Source organism: Furipterus horrens, unplaced genomic scaffold, assembly GCF_987537825.1.
Source record: "Furipterus horrens unplaced genomic scaffold, mFurHor1.1.pri manual_scaffold_9, whole genome shotgun sequence".
NCBI classification, from domain to species: Eukaryota; Metazoa; Chordata; class Mammalia; order Chiroptera; family Furipteridae; genus Furipterus; species Furipterus horrens.
The window spans coordinates 35,674,847-35,692,836 of record NW_028327179.1 but is presented as its reverse complement, the minus strand read 5'-3'; positions in this window follow the sequence as shown (position 1 = coordinate 35,692,836).

The following is a 17,990-nucleotide window of genomic DNA, read 5'->3' as shown; positions in this document are numbered from 1 at the left end:
TGTTTATTTTTTAAAAATTTGGCACGTTGCTGTAACTGAACACAGTCAAATAGTTCAGGGGAATAAATAGTCACAAAGTAGCTAGAAATCATCTGCTACTCTCAATTTGGAGCTGTGGCGGAAGTACAAAAAACTTGAAAAACGTAGAAGTTGCAACTAGGAAATCACTAATATTGGAACTAGTGGATGATGGCAAACCTTATTCACTTCACCAAAATAAATTCTGGAGGAGACAAAATAAAATGTATAAAGTATAAACTTTTCAAAAAGAAATACTTTTTAAAAACTAGTTTAGTTGAGGTTACATGTGACATGTATTAAGTGAGAGTCCACAAAATCTTAAATTCAGGGTTATTATAAAGTTAAAAATGATTCTTTTCTTCCTTTGAGTACACTTTGTGTAACAGCATCAGGAGAATAAATGTTGTATCTCCCATTCCAGGTAGTCCATGAGATTATTTGTAAGGATGAGGAAGGTTAGCTTCACCCATCTATGATGCACTATTTAAGAGTTGTTACTCTTGAACAAGCAATCTTTTCTCTAAAATACAAGTGCCCCAACAGGATTAAATGCACAATAGTTATTCAGAACTCATGTGAAATCACTGAATTTAATTCTTTCTCTAATGCCAACTGAGTTTTCATCATAGATACAAAGAGATTATCTCTAGCAAAGGAGGAGGCAAGTGTGTACCAGGGTGGAGAACCACGCTAGGGAAATGCTAGGATACTGGAAGCCAAGTGGAATATTGGAATGGTAAAAGAATAGTATTAGTCCTTCAAAATGTTGTATATGTCTGACTTTGCCTTCTTCTTTCTATCAGTAACAACTAAGCTCCTTCTGAAAAATTATCACTAACAACACGATAGCAGACATTTTAGGCCATCTAAGAACTAAACAAAAGGTACCAAAATGGGTACAGAGCGATGACCTCAAACTGTATTTTTTTGTCTCTCCCATCATTCTCCTTTCTTTTGCTTTCTATTTCTATTTAATCTACTTGTAGTCCCTTTGTATTCAGTTTGATTCAAACACCAGCAGCATTTATATCACCTGAGAGTTTCTTAGAAATTCAGACTCTTGAGTTCCTTCTCAGATATTGTCACGTTCAGCATATTAACAAACTCTACAAGCAACCCATAAAGTTACAGAAGCAAACTTTATTTAATCATTTGCTTGTTTATAAATGTAAACCCTTATTCATCTTTATTGAATGTTTCTCCTCCTCTCTTATTTGTTCTTGAATACCTTCATCTTTATGAGTACTTTTTTGTTTTGTTTTATTTTTGTTTTTATTTTTTGCTCTCTTTTTATTATATCTTGAGATGACACTTCCTCAGTTAGTCCCTAGCAGTGCTTCCCCAAATTTGCTCATGGCCTTCTGCCTAATGTGTTCATATTAAAAATAGGTATAAATGGTTATCATCTCATTAATCCCTTCTCAATGAAGTCATTGGTAACTTACTTTTGTAACTACCTTATCTCAGTGTCTTACATTACCTATAATTTCTCTTATTATATTTTAAATTATTAAAGGGGTATCAATGAAATCCCTAAAGGTTAACATGCTCTTGGTGAATCCTACCCAAATTTGGCAGACATAGCCTATACAACTTTCAAAGGAGACAAGCAGAGCTCTGCTTGCTTTGAAGAAAATTTCCTCAGCTGGGATACCACCTGCTAAAAATTTTAAAGACAGCATGCAGAACTCTATGGTCCATATAAAGTAGCCCTTTTCCATCTATTACATCATTAACAGCCTAAGATAAATCCCAAGGGGATGCTGTAAGATTTTTCCTTCTCCTGAAAGACCAAGAAAACTAACCTCATCATCTTTTACATTTCTGAACACCTCAGTCACTGCCAAAATTCCAAGCTTCCCAGAAAGTCCATCACTACCAGGAGACAAAACATAACATACTTCTTTCTGTGCATCTCAACACCATTTCCCACCTGGTTATAAATTCCAAAACACCATTCCCTTTAGAATTCATGTTCTGATATCAGCACAATCTAGGATCTTCTACCTCTTCTCTGACAGCTCTTTCATACTACAGGGTGGCAGCCAAAGTAGGTTTACAGTTTATATGGAAAATAATACAATAATTAATAAATAATAATACAAGGATTATTCAATAGTTTATTTTTATTGTATTTTTTCCATTACCATTTATTCCTATTATACCCTCTTCCACCTCCACCAACCCATCTTCCCCCAACAATCACCACACTGCTATGTGTCTGTGTCAAATCCTTTTTGTCTTGCGTACTCACAGCTGTAAACCTACTTTTGCCCCACCCTAATCAAAACTTTCCTTTAACCCAAAGACATTGCTTCTCTTGAATACTCTCAAACAAAGGCATTCTCCATTTTTGACAGAACTCAGAGACTGTGAGTGACTTAGATGCCTCATTGGTACTTCCAGTTTTATAATTCTTGTATATTTCCTCAAAAATACTCTTCTACTGAAACTTCTTTTTCTAGTGATGCCATCATTTGACTTTATTTGTTAAATATTTTAGCCTTCCTTTCCATAACTGCACCAAAATTTATTGGAAATTTCAATTCCCACAGGTATCATTTATCTATTACCACAGCCTTCACTTTCTTGACCTCATTTCTTACAGCAGGTTGTTCTGCCTCAACTCAGTCATCTTTCAGGAGGAAATAGTTGATTTTGTCATAAACATTATTGTGCCATTTCTGGTCACCACTTTCCATCCCTCTAATTAAAAAATCAGTATGGCATTGGCATACAAATAGAAACAATTCAAGAAACAAAATAGAGAGCCCAGAACTAAACTTATGCATAAAAGTTCAAACAATTTATGACAGAAGAGCCAATAATATACAATAGGGAAGGGACAGTCTCATCAATAAATCATATTGAGAAAATTGGGCATGCCCTTTCAAAAAATGACCTGGCTACTATATTAAACACTCAAATTGGATTCAATTAATTCAAAATGGATTATAAAAGAATTGAACATAAGATATAAAACTATAAAACTCCTAGAAGAAAACACAGCCAGTAAGCTCCTTGACATTGGTCTTGGCAATCATTTTTTTAATCTGACAGCAAAAGCAACAAAAGTAAACAAGCAGGAGTCAAACCAAAAAGCTTAGGCACAGCAAAGGCAACCAACAAAATGAAGAGGCAAACTACTAAATAAGAAAATATTTGAAAATTAAATATGTAAAAAGCTAATATCCAAAATATTTAGAGAAATTACACAACTCAGTAGCAAAATACAAAAAAAATCTGTTTTAAAAATGGGTTAAGGATCTGAATAAATCGTGTTTCCAAAGAGAGCACATGGATGGCTAACAGGCACAAGAACAGATGCTCTACATATTTACTCAACAGGGAAATGCAAAACAAAAGCACAATCAGATATCACCCTGACACCCGTTAGAATGGTTATTATCAAAATAACTAAAAATAACAAGTGTTGACAGAAATATGGAAAGATGAGAATCCTTGTGCATGTATTGTGGGAACATAAATAGGTGTAGCCATTATGGAAAACAGTATGGAGGTGCCTCAAAAATTAGGACTAAAATTACCATATGATCCAGCAATTCCACTTCTGTTAGCTAAACAAAGTAAAAACACTAACAAAAAATACATACATCATTTACAAAAACCAAGATATTATTCAGTGATAAAAAGAATGAACTCTTGCCATTAGTAACAACATGAATGACCTCAAGGGCATTATGCTAAGTGAAGTCAGTCAGACAGAGAAAGCCAAATATTATGTGCTCTCTTTGAAATGTGAGATCTAAAAATAAAGCAATAAATGCAAAACATTATCATAGACACAGAAAACTGGTGTTTGCCAGAGGCAAGAGTCGGGGTAGGAGAACTGTTTTTGTTTTCTTTTTTAGTTTAAATTTTTTATAAAATGTTTATTTGGAAAGGCAAACAACCTGGAATAGAAAACACAATACTGAAGAAGAAAAGAGGTTTGAAGACTCACACTACACAAGTATTTGAAGACCTGCTATAAAGTATGGTGATCAAGCCAGCATGATATTGGCTAAAGAAGATAAGTGGAAAAATGGAATAGAACAGAGATCCCAGTAATAAATCTATGCAAATATAATCAACTGATTTTGACAAAGGAGGAAAAGCAATTACATGGAGAAAGGACAGTCTTTCACAAAACTGGGCATTTATATGCAAAATATGAAATTAAAGTAGACCTCTACCTTACATAAAATTGACTCAAAATGGAGCAATATTATATAAATGATATTCTATAAATTCAAAACATAAAATATAAATATAAAATGAAAAAGTATTAAAATGTTTTAGAAAAACACATGGGAGAAAGCTTTGTGACCTTGATGTAGAGCTGTTAGATACAATACAAAAAGCACAATCCATGAATAAAAATGTTGTTTTTTTAAATCTAAAATTCTTCTCTGTGAAAATCATTGATAAGAAAATGTAAAGAGATAAGCTACAAACTAAGAAAAAAAGTTGCACAATGGATGTCTGATATAAATTGGTATCCAAAATATACAAACAGTTAAAGCTCAATAAAAAGAACATAACCCAGTTTTAAAAGGCAGATGACCAGAACAGACATATCACCAAAAAAGAGAGAGAGAGAGATGGTTAATAAGCATATGAAAATACATTCAATATCATTTGTCATTAGGAAAATGCTAATTAAAAATACCATGAGATACCAGAATATACCTATAAAAATGGCAAAAACCCAAAAACCTAACAATAACAATTACTGGTGAGAATTTAGAGCTACAGTAACTTATATTCATTGCTGGTGAGAATGCAAAATGTTAGCGTATCATTGGAAGACATTTGTGAAAAATAAAACTATAGAGATAATAAAGAGATTAGTAGTTGCTAAAGGTTCAGAGGTGAAGCAAAGACATTTTTTAAGATGGTTATTTTATGTAATACTTTATACATAAACTATGCATTTGTCAAAACTATTAAAATTTTACAATACAAAAAATAAGTCTTAAATATGAAAATATTAAGGAAGTTGAAGATTCCAGAATGGAATACAGATGGAACCAAAAATCTACCTATAGTACAAAGATAAGAAACTAAAGTGGGCTTGGGGGGAAAGAAGCTAATCTAAGTAACCCTGGAAATGAGTAGATTCTGTAAGACTGGGAAACTATAATAATCTACTCTAGCTGGTAAAGTTGTTCCCCAAGGAGGTATGAGTAAACAGTTTGGAAACCACTATACACTTATACTGAAATTAAACAAGCAACTGAATTATGCATGGGTTTTTTTATGATTGGAGTTCAAGTTTACCGCAGAGGAAGGAATGAAGACTAAATTTATGTGGCAATGGATTAGAGCTGGAGACACAAGTAAGGAGTCATGTTTAGCTTAAAATAATACAGATGCATACATATAGAAATATTTATACATATTGTGTACATACACCATTTACTATACACAAAGAAATCTCTTTGCTCTCTCATAGAGACAATGGTGCCCCAGTAGCAACAAACACACCTAGCACCCAAATCTTTGTTTCTAATACCATTTTCTAATAAAAGGAACTAAAGCTCCTGGAGAAAATGGCTAATTTGGGGGCTGGCATGGGGAGCACACAAGAGCAGTGTGGAGTATCTTATAATGCCACAAAGTAAAGAAGTGCTCTGGAATAAAACCCACAATGAAAGAGGTATGACAAGAGACACAGTAGCCAGTTTAAACAGCTCCCAATTGCCAGAGCTGGAAGAATTTGAGAAAAAAATGACATTGAGTATAACTCAAAATATAAAATAAATTAGGTCTATACTGACATAGATAAGTGATTGACTAAATAAATTAATAGAGAAGAGACACATCTCCCTTGCAGAAGAATTCTACAGAGTCTATATAAACAATCCACTCTTGAGGAAGTGAAGTATAACTTTCCAGTTCTTAAGTTTGTGCTGTGCAATAGTGAATTCCTTCCAAAGAGAATGGGGGTTGGGTGAGGGTAGGGGTTAAAGTAACTTGATGGTGGAGAAACCTGACAAACACTAACAGCTTTGGTGATCAAGGTCAATATCAACAGTCATAAATCATGTTGATAATGTGTATCCTTGATGTGATATGATGAGAATGGTACTTAACCTCTGTGATCTCCCTCCCAAAAACCCATAATCCAAGTCTAATTATGAAAAATACATCAGACAAATCTCAATTGAGAGATATTCTACAAAATATGTGACGAGTACTCATCAAAACTGCCAAGGTCATCAAAAACAAGGAAAAGTCTGAGATAATGTCAAAGCCTCTTAAGGCTTCTGAGACATGATGAATATATGTCATGTGCTAGCCTGGATGGGATCATAAATAGGTAAGAACTAAGAAAATATGAATAAAGCATTGATGTTAGTTTACAATAATGCACAAATAGTTTTTCACTAATTGGGACAAATGTGCCACACTAATTAAAGATGTTAATATAGGAGAAACTGGGCATGTGGTATATCAGAACTCTATCATCTTCACAACTTTTCTGTAAATTCAAAACTCTTCTGAAACAAAAAAATTATTTTAAAAAACCTCATGGTCCTAACAAATCCATATTTCTAAAACTTTTGCAGTGGTTCCACATTTCACTTAAAAAGTGTTTGCTTTTCAAAGACAGACAATCCAACCTTACGCCACAATTGCCTCCAGATTCAAGCCCAGGATTTTTTAGTATACCTCTTTGCCTGTGGCAAACGGTGGATTAATAATAACTTCCCAGCCTGGGCAATGATGGAATATGCAAAGTGGTTATAAACACAATTTCTGGAATCCAATCACCCACCGTGGATACCAGATTTATCAGTTATTAATTCCTTAACTTTTTGTGGGTTAAAAATGGGGGATTACTTTGCAGGGATGGTCACAGGCATGAACAATCACAGCTCTGTTTTCCCATACTGATTTCTTGCCCACGCAACTTTTTTTTTTTAATGTTTAGTTCACCTAGGGGCAATTTGTATTTGGCCTTGTTGAATTACAATTCTATATCTATAGCTTAGTCTGGAGATTATCTTGGTTAGCAATGGGATAGGTGTTCTTGCCAAGTCTTTACCCCACCTAATGTGCCAATCAGGAATTCACCTTACCACAAAGTTAGATCCCTTTAGATGATTCCTTCTAACCTCTGCAATTTTCAAGGCTCTTACAAAAGGGAATATGCCACCAGGGAAGACTGAGAAGGATACAGTTGACAGAACAGTAAATAGATTGGTTATTTGTACATTATTGAATCAAGTCCTACCCCTAAGAGGAAATAAGGTTTTAAAGGACTAGGCCTGTATGAAGACACCATCTCCAAAACTAGGGACACAGACAGCTGCTACATCTGAAATAAACTATCTGAAAATGAATAAAAATGTGGATGCTCTTACAAGATGCTGAAATTAGATAAGTAGGCAAAAGCAGGGATATCCACTACTGTTCCCCTGTCTTGTTATCTAAAGTTTTATTCAATAAAAAACATGAACTCCAAGCCTTGGCTTCTTTATGGCATATTTTGTGAAATGGGCACTGAGAGGCCACCTTCTTCTGTTGACTCTGCTCAAGTTTATACTACTACCATATATCTGAAAATAATAATTTGTTGAAACTCTCCCACCGAGTTCCAGGAACAATAGGAAAACTCATTAGGTTACATCTGTGACTCACATGTTGTATTTATGGGGGTAGTGTCAGTTAAATGTAATTTACAGCGTTATTCTTATTGAATAATTTTTGATGTGACATGTATTCTAAAAGCAGATGTTAACTGAATAGCTGTAAGACTGATTTTCTGAAGTGACTGATTAAAAAAAAAACAATGAAAATAATTTGAGCACGGGACAAAAAGCATTGATATAAATTTATAAAATACATAATTTTTCAGCCAAAATTGTAAAGTAGAAATATGTATATTTTCACACATAGCTCAGAGATGACATAAATGCCAAAAGAAATGACAGTTACGGAAATAAATGTGTTTTTTTTATGAAAAGCAAAGTAGTAAACAAGCACAATAGATGCATAAAATGGGTAAATTTTCTGTGTATTAGTTATTGCTGCCTTAGGGCAGCTGTAAATTATAAACTTGCTTTTTCCTTTTTTTTATTGTATTCAGGAATATATTCTGAACTTGTTATTCCTTCTACAGCCCTTGTGGGTTGACCCTTTGCTGATTTATAGTCTTCTTTAAAGTTTATAAATCAAAAGGTACCAAATATTTAGATAGAAAGATTAGTATAAAAATTAAAATGTGATGGTGGATAAGATAATAACTTCTGAAATACTGTAGAAAAACAAAAATTTAAAAAGTAAAATTAAGTGTAAGATTTTATTGCATCTCCCTTTATCATCATAAAAAATAAAAGGTAAAAAGTCATATTAAATGCAAGATTTTATTTTATCTCCCCTTAATACATATAAAACATTTTTTTTTGCTGTTTACTTTTAAAAAGGGACAATGCTACATATAATGACTTACTAATGTGGCTGTATTCCTCAAGGTAATTAACTCTATAGTGAACACATTTGTGCTGAGCTATAGAGGAGGATTGTAAATTAAAAACGCTTTTATAGCATGGCTATTAATTCTTCATACAGAAGAGTCATTTTCTTGTCTTACGTGGAGGCCTACACATTTCACCCTGGTCCCTAGAGCTGTGAGCTTTGAAGAGGAGAACAAGAAGATGCACCTCTAAGTGGAGTTATCCCCAAGGACTGCACACCCTAAGGTTCTTACTTGGCATTCATTTATGCAATTGCAATTAGGAATTGAAACAAAAATGGTAAAAACTATTTAAAATGTTCAATTTTTCATCTTTAAGCAGAAAATCAGTACCTAGGACTGAACTTGAAATAACTTCCAAAGATACAAATCATTAAGAGAGTAGTGAGATAAAGTTAACTCTACAATTAATGCACACTTTCTTTTTTTTTTTTTTCCAGGCTTTTTGAGATTTAACCGACAAATGAATATTGTATGTTTGAGGTGTTTTGATAAGTGTATGTACTATTAAATGATATGACAATCAAGCTAATTAATATATTCATTACCTCACAGTTTTGTGTGTGTGTGTGTGTTAAGAACATTTAAGAAACACATTCTTAGTAAATTTCAAGTACAATATATTATTATTCACTGCCATCACCATGCTTATCTATCAGGTCTCTAGAACTTATTCATTTTATAGCTAAAAATTTGTGCCCTTTAATCAATATTTCCCTATATCCCCACCTGTTAGACTATAGTAACCAGCATTTTAGTCTCCGTTGACATAAAGTTAACTTTTTCCTTCCATTTCTCGTATAAGTATGATCATGCAGTGATCTTACTTTCAGTGTCTCCCTTATTATACTTAACATAATGCCCTTCGTGTTCATTCATATTGTCACAAGTGGCAGGATTTTGTTTTTTGTTTTTTTCATGTGTAAACAATATTCCATTATGTGTGCATGTGTGGATGGATGGCTGGGTGGATGAATGCATGGATAGGTGGGTAGGTAGATAGATAGAGAGGTAGATAGATGATAGATAGATAGATAGATAGATAGATAGATAGATAGATTGATAGATAAATGATAATCACATTTTTTCTATCCATTCATCTATTGATGGACACTTATATTGTTTCCATATTTTAGCTACTGTGAGTAATGCTACAAAGAACATGGAAATGAAGATATCTCTTTGAGATACCAATTTTATTTCCTTAGGATATATAACCACAAGTGAAATTGCTGGATAATATGGAAGTTCTATTTTTAATTTTTTGAGGGACCACCACACTTTTTCCATGATGGCTGTACCAGTTTATGTTCCAAGAGTGTGCAAGGGTTCCCTTTTTTCATATTCTCTCCAATACTTGTCCACTTGAATTTTTGATGATAGCCATCCTAACAGATGTGAGGTAATAACTCATTATGGATTTTTAAAATATTTATTTTATTTTTTTAGAGAGAGGGGAAAGAAAGGCGAGGGAGAGAGAGAGAAACAACAATTCGAGAGAGAAACATCAATTGGCTGCCTCTAATATGTGCCCTGATCAGGGACTGAACCACAACCCAGGCATGTGCCCTGACTGGGAACGGAACTGGCAACCTCTCACTGTGTGGGACAATGCCCAACCAAGTAAACCACACCAGTCAGTGTTCATTGTGATTTTGATTTGCATTCCCTTAATGATCATTGATGATTGCATCTTTTCATTTATTTATTAGCCATTTATGTGTTCTTTGGAAAAATGTCTATTCAGAAAATTTGACCACGTTGTAACTGGCTATGTTAAACAGAAGTGGTAAGAGTGGGCACCCTCATCCTGCTCCTGATCTTAAAAGAAAAGCTTTCAACCATTCATTATTGAGTATGACGTTAACTTGGGGCTTGCCATATATAGTTTTCATTAAGTCAAGGCCATTATGACCTTCCACAGCTGCTTTAAAAATTTTAATAATGAATGGAAGTTGAATTCTATCAAGTGTTTATTTAGCATCTATTAAGATAATTATATCATTTTTATCTTTCATTCTATTAATTGGATATGTCAAACTTGTTACTTTGCATATGTTAAACCATATTTGCATTGCAGGGATAAATTCCACTTGCTCATGGTGTACAATCATTGTAATGTGCCGCTGAACTTAATTTGCTAATATTTTGTTGAGAATTTTTAAATTAATATTTATCAGGGATACAGCCCTATAGCTTTATTTTTTTGTAGTGCCCTTATCTGCCTTTGGGATCAAAGTAATTCTGACCTCAACAAATGAGAGAGGGAGTGCTTCTTCCTTCCAAAATTTTGGAAGACTTTGAGAGAAATTCTCTCAGTTTGGTAAAGTTCACCAGTGAAGCCTTTTCATTCTAGGCTTGTTTGTTTATTTGAGGTTTTTTTTTTAATTTGGTTCAATATCCTATGAAGATTTTCTATTTCTTCCTGATTCAGTCTTTGCTAGTTGTATGTTTCTAGGGCATTATCCATTTTTTTCTAGGTTATCCTGTTTTTCTTGAAGTATAGTTGTTCATAGTAGTCTTTTATTATGCTTTGTATTTCTGTGCTATCAGTTGCAACATCTCTTCTTTGACTCATACTAGATGTAGCAAGCTCCATTGAGATGTTCTATAAATATGTAGCCCCACCAAGGCATTTCATACCATTTTCCATGCTGGGTAACACAGTTAAATTTTACTGAATTTGCTGATTCATCATCTTTTTAGAAGCGCTTCTGCCTCTGAGCACAAAGTACCTTTCAATTCTACAGTCATGGTAAAATCATTGTTTCTCCTTAGCCATTACTTTTCACAGTTTGTCATATAGCCATCCTTTTTATTATTCTCACCCAATGACATGTTTATTGATTTTAGAGAAAGAAAGAGAGAAAGAGAAGGAGAGAGACAGAGAGCAGGACATTGATGTGAGAGAGAAATATCAATGAACTGCCTGCCATACATGTCCCAACCAGGGATGGAACATGCAACGTAGGTATGTGTTCTAAGGGTCAACCCACAACCCTTAGGTGTACAGGGTGACACTCCAACCAACTGTGCCACCTGGCCAGGGCAAAGTCATCCATTTGTTTATGTTTAAATGCTGCTGATAAAATTTGTTACTGGATTTTTGTTTATTTTCTTAGTTATGGGATAATGCTGACCCAAACCACAATCATCAGACTCTTTATGTTGATCGTCTCCTAACTTCTTCCCAACTCTACCCTTAATCCTTCTGTTCAAACTTGTTTATAGCAGCTAGAGTTATCTTTGCAGACTATATCATCCCTCCCTGCTTAACACCCTGCATTGGCTTCCCTTTCCTTCCTGAATCCTACAGGTACTAGAGGATTTGGTTCTGCCATTTACCTCCCTGCTGCTCCCTCATTCAATACTCCTCGCCACATTGACCTCCAAGCAGTCCTACCAACAAGCCAACCCTGGTGTCACCTCTGGGGCTTTGTATTTGCACTTCCTGTTCCAAAGTTTTCTTCACTAACATTTTGCTAGAGCATTTTCTTTTTCATTATTCATGTTTCAACTTTGAGTTGTTCCTTCAAAGCCAGCCTTCTTTACCCACCTCTTTCAAACAGTACCGCTGGTTATTCTGTTATTTTTCCATTTTAGCTTTTTAATATCAACTGCCAGTTTTCAAAAATATTCTAGTTGATTTAGTTAGTGATCCATTTAGCTAATGTAAATCAAGGACAGAGATGGTCTAAAATTTGGCCATACTTGCAAGTTAACAAGTTAGTCTGTCACAAGAGACAAGCATCTCTGTGTCAAAGACAAAGCACATTAGTACTCTCAGCAGTAGTAATTGTCAGCTATCCAAATGTCAACATCCTTGGGGTAATGCAAATAAAATCAGGTAAAACCTGAACACAGAGTAAGTTATGTTACAGAAGAGAGATTAGGAGCTTTGGAAAGTCCAGTTACACTGGACTTTAAGCAAACCTCTTTGCTTCAGAGGAATATACCATATATAGACTATACATTCCAAGGTTGTTCACTTTACACAATGGCATCTTATGCTTCACCATCATGTGTGTACTAGTTATTAATTTATTGCCTATCACCTCTTAATTCACTCTCCAATATATGTTCTGGGATAATAAATAGAATTCCTTTAACTATTCTCCTTCAAAGCAAGCTCGATGTTGAACTCTCTCAGTAGAAAGTTTAATGGGATTCTCTATATTGACTTCCCCTGTTTACTCCACTGTGTATTTCTGTCTCTTGATTGAATCCAGGCAGATACAATGCATTTAACCAATCCCTGTTGTGAACATATATATTGCTTCTAATTTTTCACTATTATTAAACAACAAATAAAATCTTTGGTCATAAACCTTTACATGTTCCTGTGATTATTTCATTAGAGAAAATCCCTAGAAGAAAAATTGCTACTTTAAAAATTATGTATATTTTTAAGATTTTCCAAAATACACCCCATAAAGAATGTAATTTAAAAAATACTCCTAGGAAAGTGTAAAATGCCTAAGTCCCGCTATCTTATGATAAGCATAGTTTTAAAAAAAGAGGAAAAGAAAAATAAATGCACTAAAGTTGCCCAATAGTATCCCTCAAGCCTACAAAACACCCACCAAAAGTGAGCAAATCCACGTAGCATAGCTTGTGCTAGACCAGCAATTCTCAACCTGTGGGTCATGACCCCATTGGGGGTCAAACGACCCTTTCACAGGGGTCACCTAAGACCATGGGAAAACACATATATAATTACATATTGTTTTTGTGATTAATCACTATGCTTTAATTATGTTCAATTTGTAACCATGAAAATACATCCTGCATATCAGATATTTCCATTATGATTCATAACAGTAGCAAAATTACAGTTATGAAGTAGCAACAAAAATAATTTTATGGTTGGGGGTCACCACAACATGAGGAACTGTTCTAAAGGGTCGCAGCATTAGGAAGGTTGAGAACCACTGTGCTAGACTGTCAGAGGTTATTACTGAAAGAAATACAAATAGTAATGAAGGAAAATTTATTTCTAGAGCCCTCTTGACTTGTAAAGCCTCCGCGCCCCAGTTCCCTCGCCACTTTCACTCCCACCAGGAACCTCTTGGTACCGTCATCTCTTCATTCATTAAAAACCTCAGAGGAACTCAGAAGGCTGATAGCTGACCAAGCTTACCAGTCACCTTAATTATTACATACTGTTTTCCTTAAAAAATCTCATTTCCAAATATACTGCATTAAGTTAAAAATAAAACAAAAGATTTTTTTACTAATGGAGTACTAGACTTCTTTATTTCCTTAGAGAGGAGCATAATTAACTCTGAGATTGAGGGATATTTGCTTTGCCAGAGAAATTGAAAATCTGAAATTCCTGGTTGTTGATCTGGAAGATATGGGTTTGACAGGTACCAAGTTTAAATCAATAGACATCTCTTTAAAGAAATAATAACAGTCCTCTGAATTATACTTGTATAGACAGTAGATCAAATCTTCTTAAGCTGATAGTAAAATTTTAAATTAAAATAACTGGGAAAAGGCAATGAGTTGATATGACTATGGACTTGGAAGTCAATTTACAAGCCTCCCAGTAAACCTGAGTAATAGTTAAGAGCTTCTGGCCCTTTCTCAATCATTATCTAGTAAGTCTGGAACCATCTATATATTTTTACAAAACCATCTATTTAACAGGAAATTAGAAACAGGTAAATGTCTATGTTCCAAGGTCTATTGCACTTCACTGTTCTTAAATACATATCTGATATTTACTTAAACATCTACGTTTTGGACCATAGCTCTTTCAACACTCAGTAAGTGTGGCCCACTTAATTTAATCCAGATAAATCAACTGTTTTGCCCAGGTACATGAGCTCCCACAAGTGACTTGAGAACTGGGGTTAAACCTGCTCAGTGACTCCTTCTTTGTCTCAAATGTTTTCCAGACATGGTACTAAATAATCATCTATATAAATACTAAAATATAGGAATAAATCTATGGGCTGGTTGATTTGGCCACTTTTAGAGATGTAGTCTTCATTTTTTTGAAATGGTATTAGAGTTTTCTCAAATTCTTACAACCTAAAGTTTGAATATTAATGGCTTAATGCTTTTAAATGATTTTTTTTTTTGGTGTCCTCAAGGATAAGATCTTACTAAAAGGCATGGTGTCATTACGACTCCATTGTGTTACTTCATAATTACACAAATGAGACAAAAATGCTAGTAACCTAATTTCATTCTCATTAGTCTCATGAATCAACTATAAATTCCTGGTCAGAGCTTTGACTCTGTCCTATTTATAGACATGAAAAGCCAAGGAGAGAGAGAACATTCTTTTGAACTTGAACTCCTCCTTGACAGGAAATGAAAAGAGCTGTTTTCTCTGAGAAGTCCCTGCACTCAGCAAACCCAAAGCTGTGGCAACTTCAAAGTTTTTCTGCAGAGTGAGACTACCTTCTGAGGAATGAGGATGGGAATAAAAGCTCTTCTGGGTCTCAGCATCACAGTATCTTGCACGTGGCACCATTTCAAAGGCTCCCTTATTCCCTTCGGTGGGATAACGTCACTTTACTAAAATGCAACAATGATGTAGAAAAGTAAAGCAAAATTATGAAACTTTGTGTGTCCTATTCAGCACCTTTAACATTCTATCATCTCCCTCTTAGTTGAGAAGATAAAAATCAATCAAGTTTTAGGGTCCAAAGAGTTCAGAACTCACAATTGAACAGTGGCATTTTCAGAACTGTGGTAGGCTAAATAGTGCCCCCAAAGATGTCCACACCCTAATTTCTGAAACCTGTGAATATGCTACCTTACATGGTAAAAGTGACTTTGCAAATACAATTAAGCTAAGTACCTTGACCTTGGAGCTTATCCTGTATTATTCAGGTGGGCTGCAGTTATCAAAAAAGATCAAAATCATAAAAAGGAGATGTCACCATGGTACCATAAATTGGAATGGTGAACTTTGAAGATGGAGGAAGGGACCACAAGCAAATGCATGCAGGTGGCCTCTAGAAACTGGCAAAGACAAGGAAACTGACTCTTCCCTGAAGTCCCCATAAAAAATGCAGCTCTGCCAACACCTTGATTTTAGACTTTTAAACTTTATAGCTATTAGAACGTGATTTGTGTTTTTTTTTTTTTTTAATGCCACTAAACCTGTGATAATTTCTTGCAGCAGCCATAGGAAACTAAGACACAAAACAAGCACCTGTCATGAATTTAGGTTTGTTACTGTTGAGGGATCTCAGGAAGATAATATCCATGATTAGGTAAGATGTCACTAAAATCTCCTTAAACACAAGAAGGGAATAGCAAAGTAACAACTTGGAGCTACATGGTAGCCTGAGATAGAGGCCAGAACAGTTATGCTGGAAACCTTAAAATGTCATCCTAAAATCCACCCTCTTATTAGGTCATGTTCCCACTTTAAAAGACTTTGACCTAATGGATTTCTTTTTAAAACATTGAATGTTTCCTATTTATTTTTTGAGTCTCATTTCTCCCTTGCATAGTTCATGCCAAATGAATCCCTGAATAAACTTCCCAGTGCTGGACCCACTGATTATAGCGCCTGACTGACTTGGCATATGTCTGCTATTCCTTCAAGAGATTGAGAGTAATCTCCTTTTCTAAAACTCTCTGCCTTTCACAACTCTCTGAATTTCATCCCTGAGCACCAAAACACTTTGTTTACTAAAGCACTGTTGCATAGTTAATTTTATCATTGCTGAAATTTATATTATGATATAATTTGTCTTTTTAAAAATCTGTTCATCCCCATTTGATCATGATATTATCAAGGATGAGGAGAATCCTTTGATTCTTGATACTTACAGTTTGGCACTCAGAAAATCAATAAATGAATGAATGAATGAGTGAAAAGACAAAAGGGGGAAGTTTTGCAAGTACAGTATAGGGCACACAAATGATTTAATGAGTTCAGTTTGTATGTAAGCCTATAGACTTCAATATGTTCTGTGGCAATAAAATGCCAACTCCTCAAACTAAACACCACTCAGTTACTCAAAACCAATATTTTGTGTGTGTGTGTGTGTGTGTGTGTGTGTGTGTGTGTGTGTGTGTCTTAGGAATTTTACAAATCCCTTGATCATTACGCAACCTACATTGACTAAATCCATTTTGATTTTCCATTCCATACTGTTAGTTCCTTTTCATGCAAAAGATCTCATATTAAATACCAATCTTCATAAAAGCCCTGTTGTGACCATCTAATTTGAAGCAAACCTCTGTTATAGTCTCTCGTGGCTCATATTCTTTTTCCAGATATCATAACCTGAAATTATATGACTATTTGTTAAATTTAGATCTCTCACACTGAAATTAAATTCTAGAAAGACAAAAGCCATGTCAGCTTTCTTCCCCACTATCCCACCCCTACACCTTACAAAGGCTGTATAGAATGTCAATACTCAAGAGATATTTGTCAAATGGTGAACTAAAGGAAGGATATATGGATGAAAAAACACATATATGACTTCATGGTCAAAGTTCCCTAACCACAGATGGATAGTTTGCTGTAATTTTTGTCACAGAGAATCAATTAAGCAAATACAAATTGATGAATATAAATCTATCACTTGGGGTGTAATAACTGTTCATAGCTCTCCACTTTAATCCTACATTGCAAAAACACTTGCTAGATATGATGGTAAATAGATGCGGGTTTAAATGGAAATTATAGCTGAAGAAAAGCATATCTGCCTACATAAGTTCTATATAAACATCAAAGATTTTGTTCAGAGAATAAAGTAAATTACATCTGACACTAGAGTGCCCTCAAGAGCAGTAAATACTACTTCTAATCTTAGAAGGGCCCCCTTGGCCAAAGAGATTCAGAGCATTACTGTTGATTACTAATTTGCACATAAATGTGTTTTCAAGAAATAATCAGTTTTGTAGAAATTTGTTCATTCACAATTTGTTTTCTGTTGTATTTGTATATTGTTTCATATTACAGAGAAACAACTTTGTGGCATCGTATCAATAAGTTAAAGAGTCTACTTTCTGAAAGCTGTGAGCTCTCCAGCCAGAGTGATGGCTCTGACCAGTGCAGTCACCAGGAGAAGCACTGGAATTTTATCAGATGTAAGTAACAATTTTAGAGCATTTTTAAAAGGTTATTATATCAATTGAAACTACTAAAAATGATCTCCAAGTTCTTAAAATAATTAACCTTTTGTTGTTAAGACTCTTTGAATTTCTGCTGTTTTCTGGTGCATATGATAATAATAACATTTTCATGTTTTTGTAGTTTTTTTTTTTTTCTCAAAGCACATGGGCATTTATTTTTACTTGAGGCTCAGAATCACACTAAATGTTTTGTTTTTCCTCCATGCCACCTTATTACTGTAAACATTTTTATTATATTATATGATAACAAAATTTTACCATCATTATTCATATCTATATATAAATGCTGGTTTCCAACACTAAAAAGAATTCTGATTTACTCTTCTTGATACCACAACCCTCTACAATGCCCATCACACAAAAGGCC